Source organism: Castanea sativa, chromosome 6 (assembly GCF_040712315.1).
Source record: "Castanea sativa cultivar Marrone di Chiusa Pesio chromosome 6, ASM4071231v1".
Taxonomy (NCBI): domain Eukaryota; kingdom Viridiplantae; phylum Streptophyta; class Magnoliopsida; order Fagales; family Fagaceae; genus Castanea; species Castanea sativa.
Window position 1 is genome coordinate 40,702,423 of NC_134018.1, and position 19,553 is coordinate 40,721,975.

The following is a 19,553-nucleotide window of genomic DNA, read 5'->3' on the forward strand; positions in this document are numbered from 1 at the left end:
GGCCATTAATTTCTGCCTAAACAAACGAAGCCTACATTGTACTTTTCTTCTTTTCTCCATTTTTTTTGAGAGGTAGTTTGCTTTATTTCCTATTAATGATATGACTATTAAATTCAAACCATGCTTCCAATTTCCATGATTCTTTTTTTAAATTGATGATTATAATGGGAGAAAGGAGATTTGAGCAACGTTTTTATACTCGAGCTTTAATTTTCATGATCTAATTTAAATATGTGTGACATTTTAAAACTATGTTAGTAATAAAATATTGGTTAAAATGCAAAACTCACTCTCAAATTTTTACCGAAATTTATTTATGCCATTCTAACTTTAGTTCATTTCAATTCAATCATCTAAGTTTCAAAATTGTTCAATTAAGGCATTTGTTAGTCCTCCATTAAAGTGGTTCGTTAACCTCCCATAAAATGAGTTGTTTTGGTCATCCCAACTTCTCTAATTAATAAATTTGTTATTTAATTATTTATTTTTAAATTATAAAATCTTTAATAAATAAAAAAAACCAAAACCTTTGAACAATGTTGTCTGCCTAACTCAAGAAAGAGAAAAAGAAAATTTCGAAACTTAAACCGAAGTCTCTTACATTTTGTTGACTTTAGAATATGTTTGACACAAACTTTGGAGCTCATACAATTTTCCACTAAGAAGAGGGTAATCTATATATATAAATATAACCGAAACCTCTGAAACTCCCACAATTTTCCATGTCAGCACAATATTTAAATAAAATTATATATATATATATATATATATATATATATATATATATATATATATAACCGAAACCTTTGAAGTTCCCACAATTTTTCATGTCAGCACAATATTTAAATAAAATTATATTTTATTTAAAAAAAATTATTTTTGTTTAGTCTAAACATAACAAAGAGTGAAACTCTATCTCTCTAACAAGTCCAACTTAAACTCAAACACATCATTTTTTAAAATAAAATTATTTTTTTTTATTCCAAATTTAACAAGGATTGAAACTTTATCTCTCTAACAAGTCCAACTTAAACTCAAACTCATCATTATTATTTAAAAAAAAAAATTTGTTTAGTCTAAACTTAACAAGGAGTAAAACTCTATCTCTCTAACAAGTCTAACTTAAACTCAAACTCAAACTCAAACGATTATAAAAAAAATAAAAAACTTGAATAAATCCTATATTAAGATTATCCTAAGCGTGGCTTTATTTGGATAAATATAAAAATATCAACTATTGATAAAGTTTAACTTCTTTGGATAATAGAAGAATTCTACTGTAACTTCTTAAAAAAATAATTTTCGTACATAAACTACCAAACTCTTTTTAGCCATTTTTTATAAGATAAAAAACCTTGCAATAATTGAAATTATTTTTTTGAATGGAATCCATCTTTCTTTTATATATCTCTATTATTTAGTCGTATATATTTTGTTTTGTTTCAATAATTTCTAAGCAATGAATCATTTTATTCTTTAATATTTTTTGGTTTTTTAAAAGTTTTAATATCTGAATTTTTGAGTTATGTTTTTGCAATATTTGAAATAGTTTGACAAATTTTTTGTAAACCATTGTACGTTCAAGCAATGACTTGTTCATCAAATTATAACATAAATTGAAGTCATACAAGAGCAAATCATGTAATGGTGTAATTTCTTAATCAATTTAAGATTTTATAAAATTATTTTAGTTTATCTCACAAAAATGTAGGTTCCCATGCATATAACGACTAGTTATTTATGTAATTAGAAAGAATTCTTCTTCAAAACACCTTATTTTCCAATTCACATTCCTATTGATACTTTGTTTTAGGTTCCTACTATTTGCATGCCTTGTAAATTAATCGTTTCTTCTTATGTCCAAGTATGAAATAAACTGGTGTAGCGATTCTTGCAGGAAATCCTTTAATTCGCTTATTTGCCTCCATCTCTCTTCAAACCTAGTGAAAGAAGCTCTAAACACAGTCTAGCATCACCCAATTATTGGCTTCAAGATTCTCAGCACACCATATAAGCATGGTAGGTACTCCGCAAATACATCCTTTGTTTACTGAAAACACAAATAAAAAAAGAAAAGAAAAAAGAAAGCCTATTCAAAATGTCTACTTTGGCTACTTCTTGCATGAGCTTTCTTGGTTGTTATCTTGAATTTCTTATATAACTGGAATAGAGTAAAACTTCATAACTATGATGAAGCCTCTTTCACCAGGGAAGGTGAAAGTATAATATTTATCTATTTAGTCTTTCCTAAATTTTAATTCTAATCTGACATGAATATTTAATTTTGGATCTTTGTCTTGCTGTTGATATGGTAGAGTAGTAGAGACAAACGTTGAGATCTTAAAATCGTGACACCGTCCCCAAAGGTTGCCTTGGAGGATATTGCCAAGTATTAGTCTTAGTGTGAGATTGGGAAGCAATGAAAATTATAAATTATTTTGCTATTCAGCTTATTTTTGCTACTATTCATGAGCCCACTACACTTTTTGGTACTATTAATGGACCTCAATATTCTATTTCAACTAACTTTTACCTTTATCTACACTACTTTCAGCAATAAATTTTCAGTTTCTGCAAAATAAGCGGTATCCAAATAAACCCTTAAACTTAGAAAAATGCTTCAGAATTACTTTTTTTTTTTTAATGCATCGGACCATCTCCAATATTTTTCTATTATAGTTTGTTTGGTTGCAATTTTTTTATTAGCACTATTTGATTACTATTCTTAGCTGAAAAAAGGGTTGATGAGCTGATTACAACTTGGTATCTTTGATGGGGGTGGTGCAATGCCCTAAACTTTTGGCATTTTGGTAATGAAGTAGTGTTATTTTTATACTTGCTCTTGGTACTGTTGTATTGTAAAAGATTTTTGTTACCATAATTTTAATTCTCTTTTTTCTTGGTTGTAGTTCAGATTTTTATGTGATATTTTGGGCTAAATGTTTCTCAAAATTATATAAAATAGTGGTAATCTATCTTAGATTAATCAAGAGATTGTGTGTGTAATTTTTAATGTGTAATGGGCATTGATTTTATTTATGCCTTTTTTTTTTTGGTTCTCAAATGTGAGGCTTTGGAGTGCAATTTGTAGGATAGCTAAATTTGCTGAATTAGTTGATTAGTTGCGATTGATATCATTCGAGCTTGCGATTCTTTTTGCAGATAAGTTCTGTTTTTGCAAAAAATCTTCTCATTATGGATGCTTATTTACCTATCATGATTTCAAGAGGCGATGACGTTGACAACCTGTTACTGCTAATTTGAAGAGTTAAGAGAACAATCCTATCTGGTCAGTATCTTTCGTTTCTAGTAAGTTTAATCCTTTTAGAATATTTGCATGGATATTTGGGAAAATGAGCAAATGCTAAAATCTTAAATTTGGGTTGCTTGTTTGTGTCTCTCTTTGCTTTTCAGTGTTTTATTATTATTATTATTATTATTTAAAGGGTTTCCTCTGTTTGAAATTGACATTTTCTTGGTTCCAAAATACTTCTACAATTTACGTTTAAGTTTGGGCAAAACTTAATAAAAATGCTTCTTTATAACTCCTATGTAAAACATTCTCTACAAAATAGGACCACAATCACCACACTTCCAATACACTCACGTTGGTTTTTAAACTCAGATTATTTCTTCCTCATTTCTCCTAGTACCCTCAATTCTATGTTAATCTTCATTCTACCATTATCATCATTTTTTTTTTTTTTTTCTGTTTACTCTGCTCAAATTTGCTCCTGCTCAACGATAAGTACTGTATGTTAATGTACATTGGCATTTTCTACTTTGGTTTTTTTCTAAACATAGAATATATGAAACAGTTATTACGATTCAAAATTCTCTATTACCTACTCTTATCGGTAATCATAAATAGCATTATCTAGAATGCATTCCAATGAATAAGCATATATTCAGAAGTTCACCTCAACATTCAAAAAAAAAAAAAAAAATTCTTATATTCCAAAAACAAATCAAATATTTGCGTAATATTGTAAAAGTAAAACAACCCTTCTATTCTAACCTCATCTTTAATTTCTCACATTTAATTCGTTCACATATTCCTCTCTTTCAGATATACATTTAAAATCAAAACTTCAAAAAACGTGCACATTGTCACTGGGGTGTGGATCTTCTAGATTTTCATGTGCTTTGTGTTCTCCAACTCCAAGAGACTGTTTGGACTTTGGACTTGAAGTGTAGTCAACGGCAAAAATGTAAGTATCTTTGATGACCTCTATTTGGATGCCTCATGCGTGTTGGGTTCTCTGTATTACAACAAATTACATTTGCTTTTATAAGTTGCCATTTAATATTTGCTTTCATGTATTTGGTTTATATTTGGTTTCCTGTTTTGTTATCATCTTCCTTTACATATCATTATCTTATCTTATCTTTTTTTTTTATTTGGTCAATTTGATGAGTGCTTAATATTTTCTCTAATTAACAAATCTTTTTCAAAGAGTGGGAATGACATATTTTTGTTTTTGTTTTTTATTTTTTGTTATCAGGCTTGAATAATTATTTTAGTGTATATGTTCTAAGTGGTACTCTCTCTTCCTCCTATTCATTTTCTTCTTCATGTCTGTTGTTTTCTTACATAAAAGCCTTTTGTAAGTGCACAATTGTACCCGGACCCAAAAACAAGTATTGGGCTCAAGCCTAATGAGCCTTATACAATGAAATTTGTAGAGTATGGATTTGAAACCTAGGTTTGGGATGTTGGAAGTTCAATTAACAGGCTAGAGTGCCACAATCTATGCAAATGATAAACAAGTATGACAAAGAGACCTCCTCGGATGTAAGCTGGGAACGATTTGTATAAATATTCTCTTTCCCTGCCAAAATTTACAATTCTTAGTTCTTATTTTTTCAGCTCAGCAGCAGGTGCAGATCCCTCTCTCTTTCATCTCTCGTTTCTTTAAATACTTCTTCTTCTTCACTGGTTCATCCACGTGTCATACAAATCTTTCCCTTAGATGCTTGTCCTATCCACCACCTTCTTGAAGTCTTCAAATAATAGCAGGAATGCTGAATTCTATTGTTCAGAGGTCATTTCCCCATTAATGTAGCCAGGGAGGTAGATGCAGGGCCTTTAATGTGGTAGTAGCAGCTTTTTCCTTAGATATTTCTCACATGTTCTTGCTTCTAAAGGGTGCTTGGATCACCCTCTTACCCATCAGTTCTTCCAGAATTCTACCTCTAACCCATTTAGCAAGTCTTAGGGTCATTGCTAGGCCTGTCCGAGGAGAAATTCCTCCTCGGACAACTCCTTGGACCTCTACAGTGTAGACTAACTTATGGGCCTAGAGGCCCTGATCAAAACAAACTGGTACCAGTAAATCAGGCCCAAAACCCAAACGTTTATTCAAAAGCTTTTACCCCCCATAATAGCCCCTCAAAACTTCATTTTTACCCTCTCATTCGAGGAGAGAAATACAGTTTTGAACCAAGCAGCATACCTTCCACACACTTCGTAAATCGCCACATGTGTATGGGTCCTTTCGTTCCCTGAAAACGCCTCTGACACTTCGAAACCCGGAATGCGCGCATTTATGACCGCAAGTTACATTCTGTTCCCCACGTTCAACGGTGGGATGCGCATCCAACGACCCAGATTGGCTCTGAAAATTTAAGCGGGAGAATTTTAATTTCGAGGCCGCCTCCCGCACGTCAAAACGCCTGGGAACCCGTACCTTCATTCATTCTTTCAGAAATCAATCGCATCTAAGTGTCAATCATTACCTTTTCTCTCCAGAAGTTTGTGAAGAATCGCATAGCCAACTCTTGTAAGTTTTCACTTTCCTTTATTCATTCTTTCTCGGCTTCTGTCCTCGGCCACCATTTAAACCCCTTTCCTTCCTTAAACTTTCATTTTAGTTCCCACCAAATAGGTAGATTTAAGTGTCTAGTTGTTACTGACGCCGATATAAAGGGTTTTAGGGCCAAATACCAGATTCCTGATGACGTAGGTCTAAGATATTGCCCAGTAGAAGCCGTATGTAATGCTAGAAGAGAGGGAGAAGTCCTCATTCCCATGATCACCTTTATAGAAGGTGGGATGACTCTCCCCATGAAAAACGTGACTAGTGAATACCTTCGCAACCATAGGTTATGCCTAGACCAATGCACACCAAACATGTTTAGAGTCTTAGGTTGTGTCGATGCTCTGAACGAGCAAATGGGTCTGAACCTCACATGGCACGATGTTGTCTATATGTACGAGTGCCATAAATTTAAAAATGTAGGATATTACATTAAATCCAAGTTTAGCATTGTTAGGCTGATTTCCTGTCTTCCCAAATCCAACAAAGGCATGAAAGACGACTATCTCATCGCCTCAGGGAACTGGTTTGACGGTCCTCACTGCCCAGTTGAATGTGGAGAGCCAGGTGTGACTCCTTAGGAGTTAGATCTCCTAACCCATGATTCAGTCCCGTTGCCTTTACCGTTTTTAATCTTTATTGCACATTATTGCTTTTTGTCTTGATGTTTATCACTAGTCTGACCATGTTCTTCTTCTCAGATGTTTCTTCTCAGATGTTTCTTCTCACAGATAAACAACACGTATGCCCATGTCTCAGCCTCTGCAACGTTGCCGACCTGAACTGTGTCCTTCGCTCCGAAGTCTTCGTGAGTGAAGACCTACAAGTGAGAGCTGCCCACCTGATACTAGGATACGACCCTATATCAGTAGACTTCTAAGAAATTGACAACACGATCATTGCGGGAGATAAACGACGTAGAAGAATAGACGTGGCACGACCTAGCTTCCTTTCCAACCACGAACTCTCAGACGACCTTTCCATCATCCTGTATACTCGCTTTATTGCAGCGATTCCTCTCTTGGCACACTCCTAGAAAACCACCATTTGAGAAGATCAAGCGTCCTCGCAACAGTCGTTGGGCGAGGAGATAGACCAATTTCAACTCGTGGAAGCTGAAAGACCCTGAGAGGAGCAACTCGTTATCCTTTCGGACGAGGAACGCACGCCTGTCGAAACTTTGGGCAAACAAGGTCTGGTGATTGCATAGCCTGATTCTAGCTTCGAAGAAGAAGATGTGGATGCTTTACGACAGCTGATAAATAAGAGGGGCGCGAGAGTCTCTCAAAAGGGAACAGGTGGGTCGCAAGTCCCTCCGTCCTTACCCCCACCCCCTCCTCCCTCCGATCCTAAGCCTCCTGTTGCGGAGCCTAAGAAGAAGAGGAAGATTGAGGCCGAGGAGACAGATGCGGAGAGGCAGAAGAAGTTGAAACAACAACAACTACAACAAAAACCTAGCAAAGGCAAGGGACGTGCCTCTTCAGTGGAAAACGGGGAGAACAGGGACCTCGCCGAGGTATGCCGTACACCGGCGAACTAGTCTCCCGAGCTGAAACTGGACGGGGCACCAATCTCCTGCCAGTTTAGTATTAGGGCATTCCAACAAGGTCACGCTCTCCACCTGGCCGACGCCTTGGAACGTCCCCTTCTTCTGCCCAAGGACATGGACGCCCTGGACAAGATGAACCAGCTGCATCTGTTCCTTTCGCTAAAAAGGGACTTGGCCCTGGTGAGTATCTAAGTCTTATCCTCACCTTATTCTTTCATTACACCTTATCATAAGAAACATTCTTATGTACTTGAGACTTGCGTTACTAATAGTGCATCCATTTTGATATTTCACCATAGGCCATCTAGGAAGTCTTTGTTGCCGAGAAGTGGGTGGAAGATTCTCGGAAGAAAGCTAGACTTGAACTGGAGCTTAGGTAGGAGACCGAGAAGTCCTTAGGCTAAGCTCTTGCACAGAATGAGAAGTTAACCACACAGCTGGTGGAGCTGAAGAGGGAAAAGGACGGTGCCGAGGCCATCCTGAAGACAATGAAGACCCAGGTGGAGGGGCAACGCAAGCTTCTTCGTCAAAAGGATGAAGACTTATCCAAAACCCAACAGGAAAACTCCGACTTGAAGAAGGAGCTTGCTAGGATGAAGGACGAGGCTCGTACCTTCAAGGACTCCATGGAGGCCGCGAAGAAGATTGCTTACAAGGAAGGGGTGGTGGCGATAGAAAACCAATTAACTGAGGAGTTCGCCGGGCTGTGCCGAGAATATTGCCAACAGGTGTGGGAGGAAGCCTTAAATGTGGTAGGGACTCCCTCAACTTTTGAGCTGAGGAAGCCCGAAAACATCTAGCTTCCCCTAGACATCCAGGTGATAGAAAAACTTCCTCCTGTCTCCCCTGCCCCTGAGACAGCATCTTTCATGCTCCCTCCTATGATTCTAGAACCCATTCCAACTCCTACAGAACCTAAGAGTTCCAACAAAGAGAAGGAACAGGGTGATGGCGTCGAGAAGACTACGAGCCAAAGTGCCGAGCCCAATGTCCCTCCACTGGTGGCAATAGATAAGGGAAAACAAGCCCAGTCCTCATTCGAAATAGAGCTAAAATGCACAGAGGCTGCCAGCACTTCCGAGCAGAGCCCCCCTTCTAAGGCTTAGGATCTAGGCTAGTTAGGACTTCTGTTTTTGTTATGTAATAAATTTTTAAATTTTTACTTTGAATGTACATTAACAAAAATTAATGAAAAAATTGTCTGGTTTGATTTTCATTTGACTTCCAATTTTTTTTTTTTTTAGTATAAAAATACTCATTAGCACAAAAATGAATGAATGGAACAATTAACTTCACTTGCAATATTTCCATTTGTCATGACTTTAAATAAAAGTACACATACTTAGCTTATACTTTGCAAATCATGCCTCAAGAGCATAACGTATGTGACACAGCAATATACAATAAAAAACTTAACTTAGAATTTAATTTTGGGCACAAAGCAATCCAAGTGTTTCATCAACTCCTCAACACTAATGTGATATGGTTTTTGCTAATGTTCTCAAAGTTGAGGGTTCAAGGATCCGACATAACCAAACTTCCTTTCTACAACAAGTAGGATGTCAATTTTTACAAGGCATGTGGTCCGAGGACCATGCATGTCCAAAGTTTTTATCTAATACTTAGAAATTGTAACTTGAAATGTTAATTTCCCCAAAGTAGAAGGTCTGTGGACCCGACATAACTAAGGTTCTGTTTAACACATGATAAGACATCAATTTTCACAAGGCATGTGGTCCGAGGACCATGCATGTCTAAATTTCTGTTTGATACTTAGAAATTGTAACTTGAAATGTTAATTTCCCCAAAGTAGAAGGTCTGTGGACCCGACATAACTAAGGTTCTGTTTCACATATGATAAGACATTAATTTCCACAAGGCATGTGGTCCGAGGACCATGCATGTCTAAGTTTCTGTTTGATACTTAGAAATTGTAACTTGAAATGTTAATTTCTCCAAAGTAGAAGGTCTGTGGACCCGACATAACTAAAGTTCTGTTTAACACATGATAAGACATCAATTTCCACAAGGCATGTGGTCTGAGGACCATGCATGTCCAAGTTTCTGTTTGATACTTAGAAATTGTAACCTGAAATGTTAATTTTTCCAAAGTAGAAGGTCTGTGGACCCGACATAACTAAGGTTCTCTTTAACACATGATAAGACATCAATTTTCACAAGGCATGTGGTCCGAGGACCATGCATGTCTAAGTTTCTGTTTAATACTTAGAAATTGTAACTTGAAATGTTAATTTCCCCAAAGTAGAAGGTTTGTGGACCCGACATAACTAAGGTTCTGTTTAACACATGATAAGACATCAATTTCCACAAGGCATGTGGTCCGAGGACCATGCATGTCCAAGTTTCTGTTTGATACTTAGAAATTGTAACTTGAAATGTTAATTTCCCCAAAGTAGAAGGTCTGTGGACCTGACATAACTAAGGTTCTGTTTAACACATGATAAGACATAAATTTCCACAAGGCATGTGGTCCGAGGACCATGCATGTCCAAGTTTTTGTTTGATACCTAGAAATTGTAACTTGAAATGCTAATTTCCTTAAAGTAGAAGGTCTGTGGACCCGACATAACTAAGGTTCTGTTTAACACATGATAAGACATCAATTTCCATAAGGCATGTGGTCTGAGGACCATGCATGACCAAGTTTCTGTTTGACACTTAGAAATTGTGAGAGATAAACCCAAGTACATATTAATAATTTGAACAACGAACGAGAAAAGTGCTTATTATTAATAATAATACCTTCGTAGGTTGTTTACATTCCAGGGGCATTGTACAATTTTTTCATCTAGATCGGCTAATTGATATGATCCTATGCCAGCTACAGAGATGATCCGATAGGGTCCTTCCCAATTTGGTGCTAGCTTTCCCCATGCTGGGTTTTTGGCAGTACCCACAACTTTCCTCAACACCAGATCCCCAGGCGCTAGTGGCCTTAGCTTCACATGGGCATCATACCCTCATTTAAGCTTCTGCTGATAATAAGCCATTTGGACCATAGCGGCCTCTCGCCGCTCCTTAACCAAATCCAGGCTTTTCTTCAGGAGACCATCGTTATTTTCCAGGCTAAAAGAACTCGTCTTTAACGTGGAAAAACCAGATTCTAAAGGTATCACCGCCTTGGCCCCATAGGTCATGGAGAAGGGTGTTTCTCCGGTGAATCTACGTGGCGTAGTCCGATACGTCCATAAAACGTGTGGTAACTCCTCTACTCATCTACCCTTCGTGTCATCCAGCCTCTTCTTAAGTCCATTAACTATGACTTTATTAACAGCCTCGGCCTGCCAATTTCCCTAAGGGTAAGCTGGGGTGGAGTATCTATTTGTGATGCCCATGTCACTACGATATTTTCTGAAAGCTCTACTATCAAATTGAACGCCATTATTTGAAATAAGTGTGTGAGGTACCCCAAATCTAGTGATAATATTCTTCCAGATAAACTTCTTGAAGTCGATATCCCTAATATTTGATAAGGGCTCAGCTTGGACCCATTTGGTGAAGTAGTCGGTTCCCACGAATAGCCATCTTTTGTTTCCCACAACCCTCGGAAAAGGCCCAACTATATCCAGTCCCCATTGAGCGAATGGCCAAGGACTGGATAAAGGATTGAGGACTCCCCCAAGCTGATGAATGTTGGGAGCAAACCTTTGGCATTGGTCACACTTTCTTGCGTAGTCTTGAGCTTCCCTCTGCATATTGGGCCACCAATATCCCTGAGTCAGAGCCCTATGGGCTAAGGACCTTCCCCCAGTATGGCTTTAGCAAATTCCCTCATACAATTCTTCCAAAAGTGCCTCCGTTGCCTTAGGATGTACACATAGCAAGTCTGGTCTGGAGAAGGAGCGTTTGTATAATTTCTGATCCTCGGATAACCAGAAACGAGGCGCCTTTCGATAAATCTTATCTGCTTCAGACTTGTCCTCGGGAAGAATATCGCTTTTTAGAAAAGATATCACAGGGTCAATCCAACTAGGTCCAGGCCTTATCAGATGGATACGGACGGCACTTGCAGTGGTCAGAGTTGGTTTTAGCAAGTCTTCGATGAGGATAATTCTAGGCAAACATTGAGCCGAGGATGTCGCCAAAGTAGCCAATGAGTCCGCATGCATGTTTCCACTTCTAGAAACGTGCGAAAGGACGAAGGAATCAAACTCGGATTGTAAATAGTTGACCTGGGTCAGGTACTCTTGCATTCTTGGATCCCTGGCCTCCATGGTCCCTGTCACTTGGCCCGCAACTAACTGAAAGTACGAGAACATATGAACTTCCTTTCCTCCCATTCTATGTACCATATTCGTACCAACCAAGACCGCTTCATACTCGGCCTCCTTATTAGTGGCCGAGAACGCTGATCTCAATGATTTTTCAAAGACAATTCCCTCAGGGGATACCAAAACAAGTCCAACACCAAACCCCCTCTGGTTGGCTGCCCCATCAACATACACTTTCCAAATCAGTGGTCCTTTACCCGTGATCACACCAACTGATTTTTCATCCATGTGTGATTCCTTCGCAGTTTCTTTTAACGATGGTTCGGCGAACTCTGCCACCAAATCCGCGAGAACCTGGCCCTTCACCGAGGTGCGTGGCATGTATTTGATATCAAAAGCTCCCAAAATAGTTCCCCACTTAGCTACCCTTCCCGAGTAGTCAGCACTTCGTAACACTGGCTTGAGAGGCAGTTGGGTCAAAACCACAATGGTGTGGGACTGGAAATAGTGAGGAAGCTTCCGTGTGGCATGGACTATAGCTAGAAGTTCTTTCTCCAAAGGCAAATAATGCACCTCAGCTTCATTCAAGGATTTACTGACATAATAGACCGGTCTTTGTACCCCGTCGTCGTCCCTTGTAAGAACCAGGCTGACCGCATGGATGGCCACGGCTAGGTATGCAAACAGGATTTCATCGACCTCCGGCCAAGACATAATGGGTGGCCGGGAAAGATATTCCTTAAGTTGCTGGAAAGCTAAAGCACACTCCTCGGACCATCGGAATCCTTTCCATTTGTTTAACAGTTGGAAAAAAGGTCTGCACCTGTCAACTGACCGAGAAATAAATCTGCTGAGGGCAGCGGTCATCCCGGTCAACTTCTGAGCTTCCTTTAGATTTCGAGGTGGTTGTAAGCCCTGAATGGCTCTGACCTGTGCTGGATTCACCTCTATTCCTCTATGAGTCACCATGTAGCCTAGGAACTTTCCAGAACCCACCCCAAAAGAACACTTTGAGGCGTTGAGGCGTAGTTTGTACTTCCTAAGTATTTGAAAGGTGTCATCCAGATCTTTTACTCTTTACTACCATATCATCCACATATACCTCAATGGTCTTTCCAAGTTGCGATTCAAACATTCTGGTCATCATCCTTTGGTAAGTAGCCCCGACATTTTTCAATCCGAACGGCATCACTTTATAGTGGTAATTCTCCGTTGGAGTTATGAAAGCAGTCTTCTCCTGGTCACCCAACGCCAATAGTATTTGGTGATAACCCTGGAAAGTATCTAAAAAGCTCATCCGAGGATGCCCGACCGTAGCATCCAAAGCGTGCAGCCAAGGCCTGACAAGGATGGCCGTGTATGGGGAATATGCTTCAACTACAATAAATCCACCCCGACCGTTTCCGAGCCAGACTGTACAGGAAATCGAATCTGTCCCTTTGGTATGACAGCCTTCCCTTCAAAACTTATCAATGGTGAGTCATAAGGAGTGAGATCCTCAAATTTTAACTTAAGCCCTTTGAATAAGTTAAGGTACATAATATCTGCACCACTGCCTTGATCGATCATCACCCTTTTGACGTTGTAATTCCCTATCCTCAATGTGACCACCAAGGCGTCATCATGGGGTTGAATGGTCCCAACTTTATCCTCATCAAAGAATCCCAAGATAGGCACACTCCCTCTAATCCTCTTCGGCTTCGAGCCTGACTCCTCGGCCTGGGAGTGTGACACTGCCATCACCCTAGTAGGACAGGAATCGGTCCTGCCAGGTGCAGCGAAGATGACATTAATCGTTCTCAAGGGCGGCCGAGATGAGTTGTTCTTCGAATTATTTAAACCTGACTGACTGCCTTGCCCGTTAGGTTGGTACAGGTGCTGCTTTAACTTCCCCTCGCTAACAAGCTGTTCCAGATGGTTCTAGAGGGTCCGACAGTTCTCGGCAGTATGACCCACATCCTGATGGTACTGGAAAAAAAGGTTCTGATTCTGTTTCGTAGGGTCCCTTGCCATTTTACTGGGCCATTTGAAGTAGGGTTCCTTACGGACTTTCTCCAGCAGTTGGTGCACTGGTTCTCGGAATACAGTATTAACTACTTGAGGAGTGGCTGGACTAGATTGCCTAGAGTAATCTCTCCTCGGCTTGTTGTTATGGTACCTGTCCGACCTGAAATCCCTTCTCTCTTGCGGGATAACCTTCGCCTTACCCTTACCCTGCTGTTGATCTTCCTCAACCCTTTTGTACTCGTCAATATGGTCCATGAGGCGACGTACACTCCGTATGGGCTTTTTGGTCAGGGATTTCCTTAAATCATGATCAGTGGGAAGGCCCACTTTAAAAGTATTAATCGCCACCTCGTCAAAATCTCCATCTATCTCATTGAACATCTCCCAATACCTGCCGGAGTATGCTCCCAATGACTCACCCTCCTTCATGGCCATAGATAATAGCGAGACCAACGGTCGAGGAACTCTGCTGCATGTAATGAACCGAGACGCGAATGCCCTAGTAAGTTCCCTGAACGAACCGACAAACCCCGACTTTAGTCCATTGAACTATCTCATAGCAACAGGTCCCAGGCTAGAAGGAAAGACTTTGCACATCAAGGTTTAGTTCTGAGAATGCACTGCCATCCTCTGATTAAAGTGGCTCACATGTTCCACCGGGTTTGTCCGACCATTGTAAATGGTGCAGGTGGGCTGGGTGAACCGTTTAGGGAGCCTTCCCTTCTCAATCCTGCGTGAGAAGGGCGATTTAAAGAGTTGGTGTAACGCTTGGCTCATAGCATCGTTCCCCAAGCCCCTGGAGGGAAGCTTCCTATGCTTACGACTTGGTAGGTCATCCCCTTCGCAAGAGAAGGTTTCGCTAGGGGGAGTCCTAGACCTTGAACTGTAACTGCTTCCCCGGGATTCCCCTAAAGAAGGATTGGATGAAGGTGAGGCCCGCCTTCGTCTGACACGGCGCAGCTTCTTCTTGAGGTGGTCAATCTCCCTCTACATGGCCTTGGTATCATCCTCATAGGTGGCACTGCCTTCGCCACGCATATGACTCGCGCTAGGATATACGGTATGAACACTTCTCTCTCGATCCCTCCGGCGTTCAAGACGCTCAAAAAGATCTTCGGGATGTGATCCTTGAGATTCTGCATGATGCGAACCTAAGCCTGCCATGATATTCCAATTCCTTCAACGCTAGATTTTCCACAGACGGCGCCAATTGTAAGTGCACAATTGTACGCGGACCTAAAAACAAGTATTGGGCTCAGGCCCAATGAGCCTTATACAATGAAATTTGTAGAGTATGGATTTTAAACCTAGGTTTGGGATGTTGGAAGTTCAATTAACAAGCTAGAGTGCCACAATCTATGCAAATGATAAACAAGTATGACAAAGAGACCTCCTCGGACGTAAGCCGAGAACGATTTGTATAAATATTCTCTTTCTCTGCCAAAGTTTACAATTCTTAGTTCTTATTTTTTCAGCTCAGTAGCAGGTGCAAATCCCCCTCTCTTTCCTCTCTCGTTTCTTTATATAATTCTTCTTCACTGGTTCATCCACGTGTCATACAAATCTTCCCCTTAGATACTTGTCCCATCCACCACCTTCTTGAAGTCTTCAAATAATAGCAGGAAGGCTGAATTCTACTGTTCAGAGGTCATTTCCCCATTAATGCGGCTAGGGAGGTAGATGCAGGGCCTTTAATGTGGTGGTAGCAAATTTTTCCTTAGATATTTCTCACATGTTCCTGCTTCTAAAGGGTGCTTGGATCACCCTCTTACCCATCAGTTCTTCTAGAATTCTGCCTCTAACCCATTTAGCAAGTCCCAGGGTCATTGCTGGGCCTGTCTGAGGAGAAATTCCTCCTCGGACAACTCCCCGGACCTCTACATTGTAGACTGACTTGTGGACCTAGAAGCCCTGATCAAAACAAACTGATACTAGTCAATCAGACCCAAAACCCAAATGTTTATTCAAGAGCTTTTACCCCCACACCTTTGTCTTTATTTTTTTTACTTTTGTCTTTTTTTAGGTTAACATATCAACAATTTTGTTAGATTGCATAGCAAGCTCATTGGATAAATTCGGGTGAGCAAAATGATAGTTAGTCTATCAAGTAGTTTTTAAAGACAATTTTTTTGTGAATATCCTACCTATATATGTCTATATTTATCAATTTGTGTAACACTACGTATTCAATTAATTGAAACTATTACGCTTTAGCTTCATTTTTCTCAATTTCATCTCTTTCATATGAAATTTAATATTGTCCTTTATTATACCTTTCATTGCATTTATAAAAAAAAATTAAAGGAATGCTAACATTGATAGCCTTTCTTAGTTTTTTCTTTTTGGGGGGGGGGGGGTTTAAAGCATTCTAAACTTTAGTTATGGATTTGTAGTAAGTGCCTATCTTTTACGATTATATATAACTAGTATGTAACATATGTTTACGCACGAACATGATGAATTGTAGTGGTGTTATTGATGTTAGTATGAGTTATAAAACATATAGGATATTAGTTCGACTAGGACATTTGGAGGTACTAAAATAGTTTTTTCTTAAAATTTTCATGATATTTGTTATGCCAAATTTCTCATTACACTAATATTATGTATATAATTTCATTGTTAGATACTACATATGCAACATTAATTCACAATCAATATCCATGAAATTCTACTAAATATAATACAAGATAAAAGAATAAATTAGTTCAATAGTATCTCCTAAATTGAATGGGGATAGGTGCATGAGATCATTTAGCTCAGTTATAGTTTGTTATGTTCAAGATCTTGATATACAAAATATCTTAAGAAAAACAATATAAAAAATATGCTCATTAATTTAGAGAAAAAATAATAGAAAAGATATAAATAATTTAATATAATTTGTATCGTTGAGACACGTGACGCAAAATTCACTTTAATTGAATTTTAATTTTTACACTGAATTAATTAACTTGACACAAAATTTTTAAAAAGATTCTAATTGAATTCTAACAATTTAAAATCTAATGGAATTTTCTTTCAACTTTACCTCTATATATATATATATATATATACACCATCTCAAAAAATTAATTGAAATAAAAAACAAATTGCCAACGTGAGTTTTTAGCATTTTTAACTTTAGTTTTGGTTGTGTACTAAGTGGCTACAATTAAATATAATTTCATAGCTACCATTAAAAAAAATTATGAGTTTACAACGTGAAAGTTTATAGCATTTGAAATTTTTGTTATGTATATGTACTAAGTACTAACTAGCTACCTTTTAGGATTTAAAAAAAAAAACTTGATAACTCCTTTTTTTTTTTTTTTTCTTGAATAAATGATATTGCCAGACTCTTTCCTATGTTTATGGTCAGTTTCCTACTATTTGTCTTTTACTGAATTCCACAAGGTGCTCTATGAGTTTTATAACTTTTTTAGTCATTACAAAGTTCACAATCCAAAAGAAATAATTTTCATTCATTAAACTTTTGGGCTTGGGTTCAAAAAAAATAATGGATGCACTAAAAAAAATTACATCATGTGATATTAAACTTAGAGAATAGGTGGACTTCTCAAACTGTATTTTTGGTGTTTTAAGAAATTAATACAATTTAAATTTTCTTTTACTTCAACTAAACCTTTATCCAATTTCCAGTATGAGTTCATAAATGTCCATATTACTTAAGAAATCTACAGCTTTGTAAAAATTAAATCTGAGAGTATGAAAGACATTCAAAATTATATATTACACTCAAAATCAGCTAACAATCAATTTTTAATCTAACCTAACAATTAAATAAATAACTATACAAATTAAATCAAACTAAAAACCATATGCATAACGAAAACTACACAAATGTATATAACCAAAAGCAAACTACACAAATATATTCAATACTTGAGAATTTCATTTCTCATGTTGTTTACCATCATTACATAGTTTCTCCATTGTCTAGATTGACATAAAATATTATCAGTTCTTGACGATTTCATTTCTCGTGTTGTACTTGAGAACTTCATGATTTTCACATTTCAATCGTTGCATTAAAATTCAAAAGTAATTCGCCTATTAATTTTTAGGTCTTTGAGGTTGTCAGGTTGATATTCTATTTCTTTTCCATCGGATGATAATTGGTCTCCAATTCTTTTTCAGCCCAACAAGAATTTTCGTTATCTTGATGTTCTCTTTGCTCAAAACACTGATTTTAGTCCCACGTTTTGATTTTTTTTCCTTTTTATCAGGCTGGTGAGTTAGATTGCTTTCATTTTATGCAAATATGATTTTTACTTGAAATCACTACCTGAAAACTCTCTCACTCAAAATTGTTGGATTCATATTCTTGGACTTAAGTGTAAAGGTGCCATTGGCGATTGGAGTAGTGATACAATGAGGGATTTACTAATTTGTACTGCAAAAAAATTATAATTTGTGCATACCTATGTTAAAATTTGGATGACTTTTTGTTAGTGTGTGATGCTTTCAGTTATGACCTTTTTTTTTTTTTTTTCATTCATCCTATCTATATACAGATAATTGGATTGAGCATGAAAAATGCAATTGGAAAACATGTAATGGTGGATTTGATTATTTATGCTGAAAACTTTGGTTGGACACGTGTTTCTGTTAGAATTTTTTGTTGTGTATTTGTTATTTAAAACAATAAAATATATCATTTATTATTGTTACGTTCCGGTTAAGCAATGTCAATTGTCAACAGCTGTGTCATTATCATTTTTTCTTTTCAATTTTTCCTATAATTTTTTTTAACATTACTCTGTTAAGGTGAATTAAAAACTCTATCATGTAACAATCAAAATATCATATCTCTCTTATTTTTAACTATTTTTTATTATTACATGTTGCTTAACTTATTGTTACACTTTCTCCAACCTTTCTCCCCCTCTTTTACATTTTCATCTCCTCACTACTCTCGACATTAATATCACACTCTTCCTTTATCTATTTATCTTCCTTTACTTTGACTATTCTTATTCTCATCCTCTTACTATAAATTTGTCATTTTCCCTCCCATTATATGCATAGTTTTTCCACACAAAAATGTTATTTCTCTCTCTCGCTCTCTCTCTTTTCCAGTCTTTGGTGTATTTTTTTTTTCCTTGCATCTCTACTTTAGATGATGAATTTTTGTATTCTTTAGAACTCTACTTTGAATTGATGCAACATAGTTTCATGTTTTAAGTTGTTATCTTTTTTGTTCTCTTTGATTGTTAAAATTTATCCTATCGCATTATAATGATTTTATATAGAAATATAATATTATTTTAATATACAGCATGACTTAGAATTTGATTTATTGCAATTTTTTTACTCATTTTCTTCTTATTTAATTTTATTCAACATTTAAATTTAGCCACATCCTTCATATCATTAAATTATTTATATTTTCTCTCATATTTTTATTTTAAAAAATTCAGATATATAAAATTGTTTTTAGAAAATGTCCTCATGAAACTTTACAATGCATCAAAGAAAAAATGAAATTCAAAACACATGTCAATTTAGAAACAATAAATAAAAAAATAAAAAACTCTAAGCTTTTAAAAAATGAATTAACGAGGATATCAAACCAAACACTACATAAACAAACTAATAGTTATGAATATACTAACTTAAGGGCAGCAAAATTGAATGAAAAATAAATAAATGTTACAATGAATATTGATTATTGAATGCATTAGAATCATCATCAAATTTGGGATAACAGGAGACGGAGAAAGAAAAAAAAATCAAACGATAATTTGTAACTATAATTAGAAAATTAAAAACTTTATAGTGCAATAAAATCAACTGTTATATTCACCTAATTAAATCAATAATCAACAATTTATACAAAATTTAAACTTAAAACTAAGAAAACTCTAACCAGGAAAACTATATTTCTTATCATTCTCCAATAATAATAGAAATTACATAAGAAATAAAATTGGAATTTTTAAA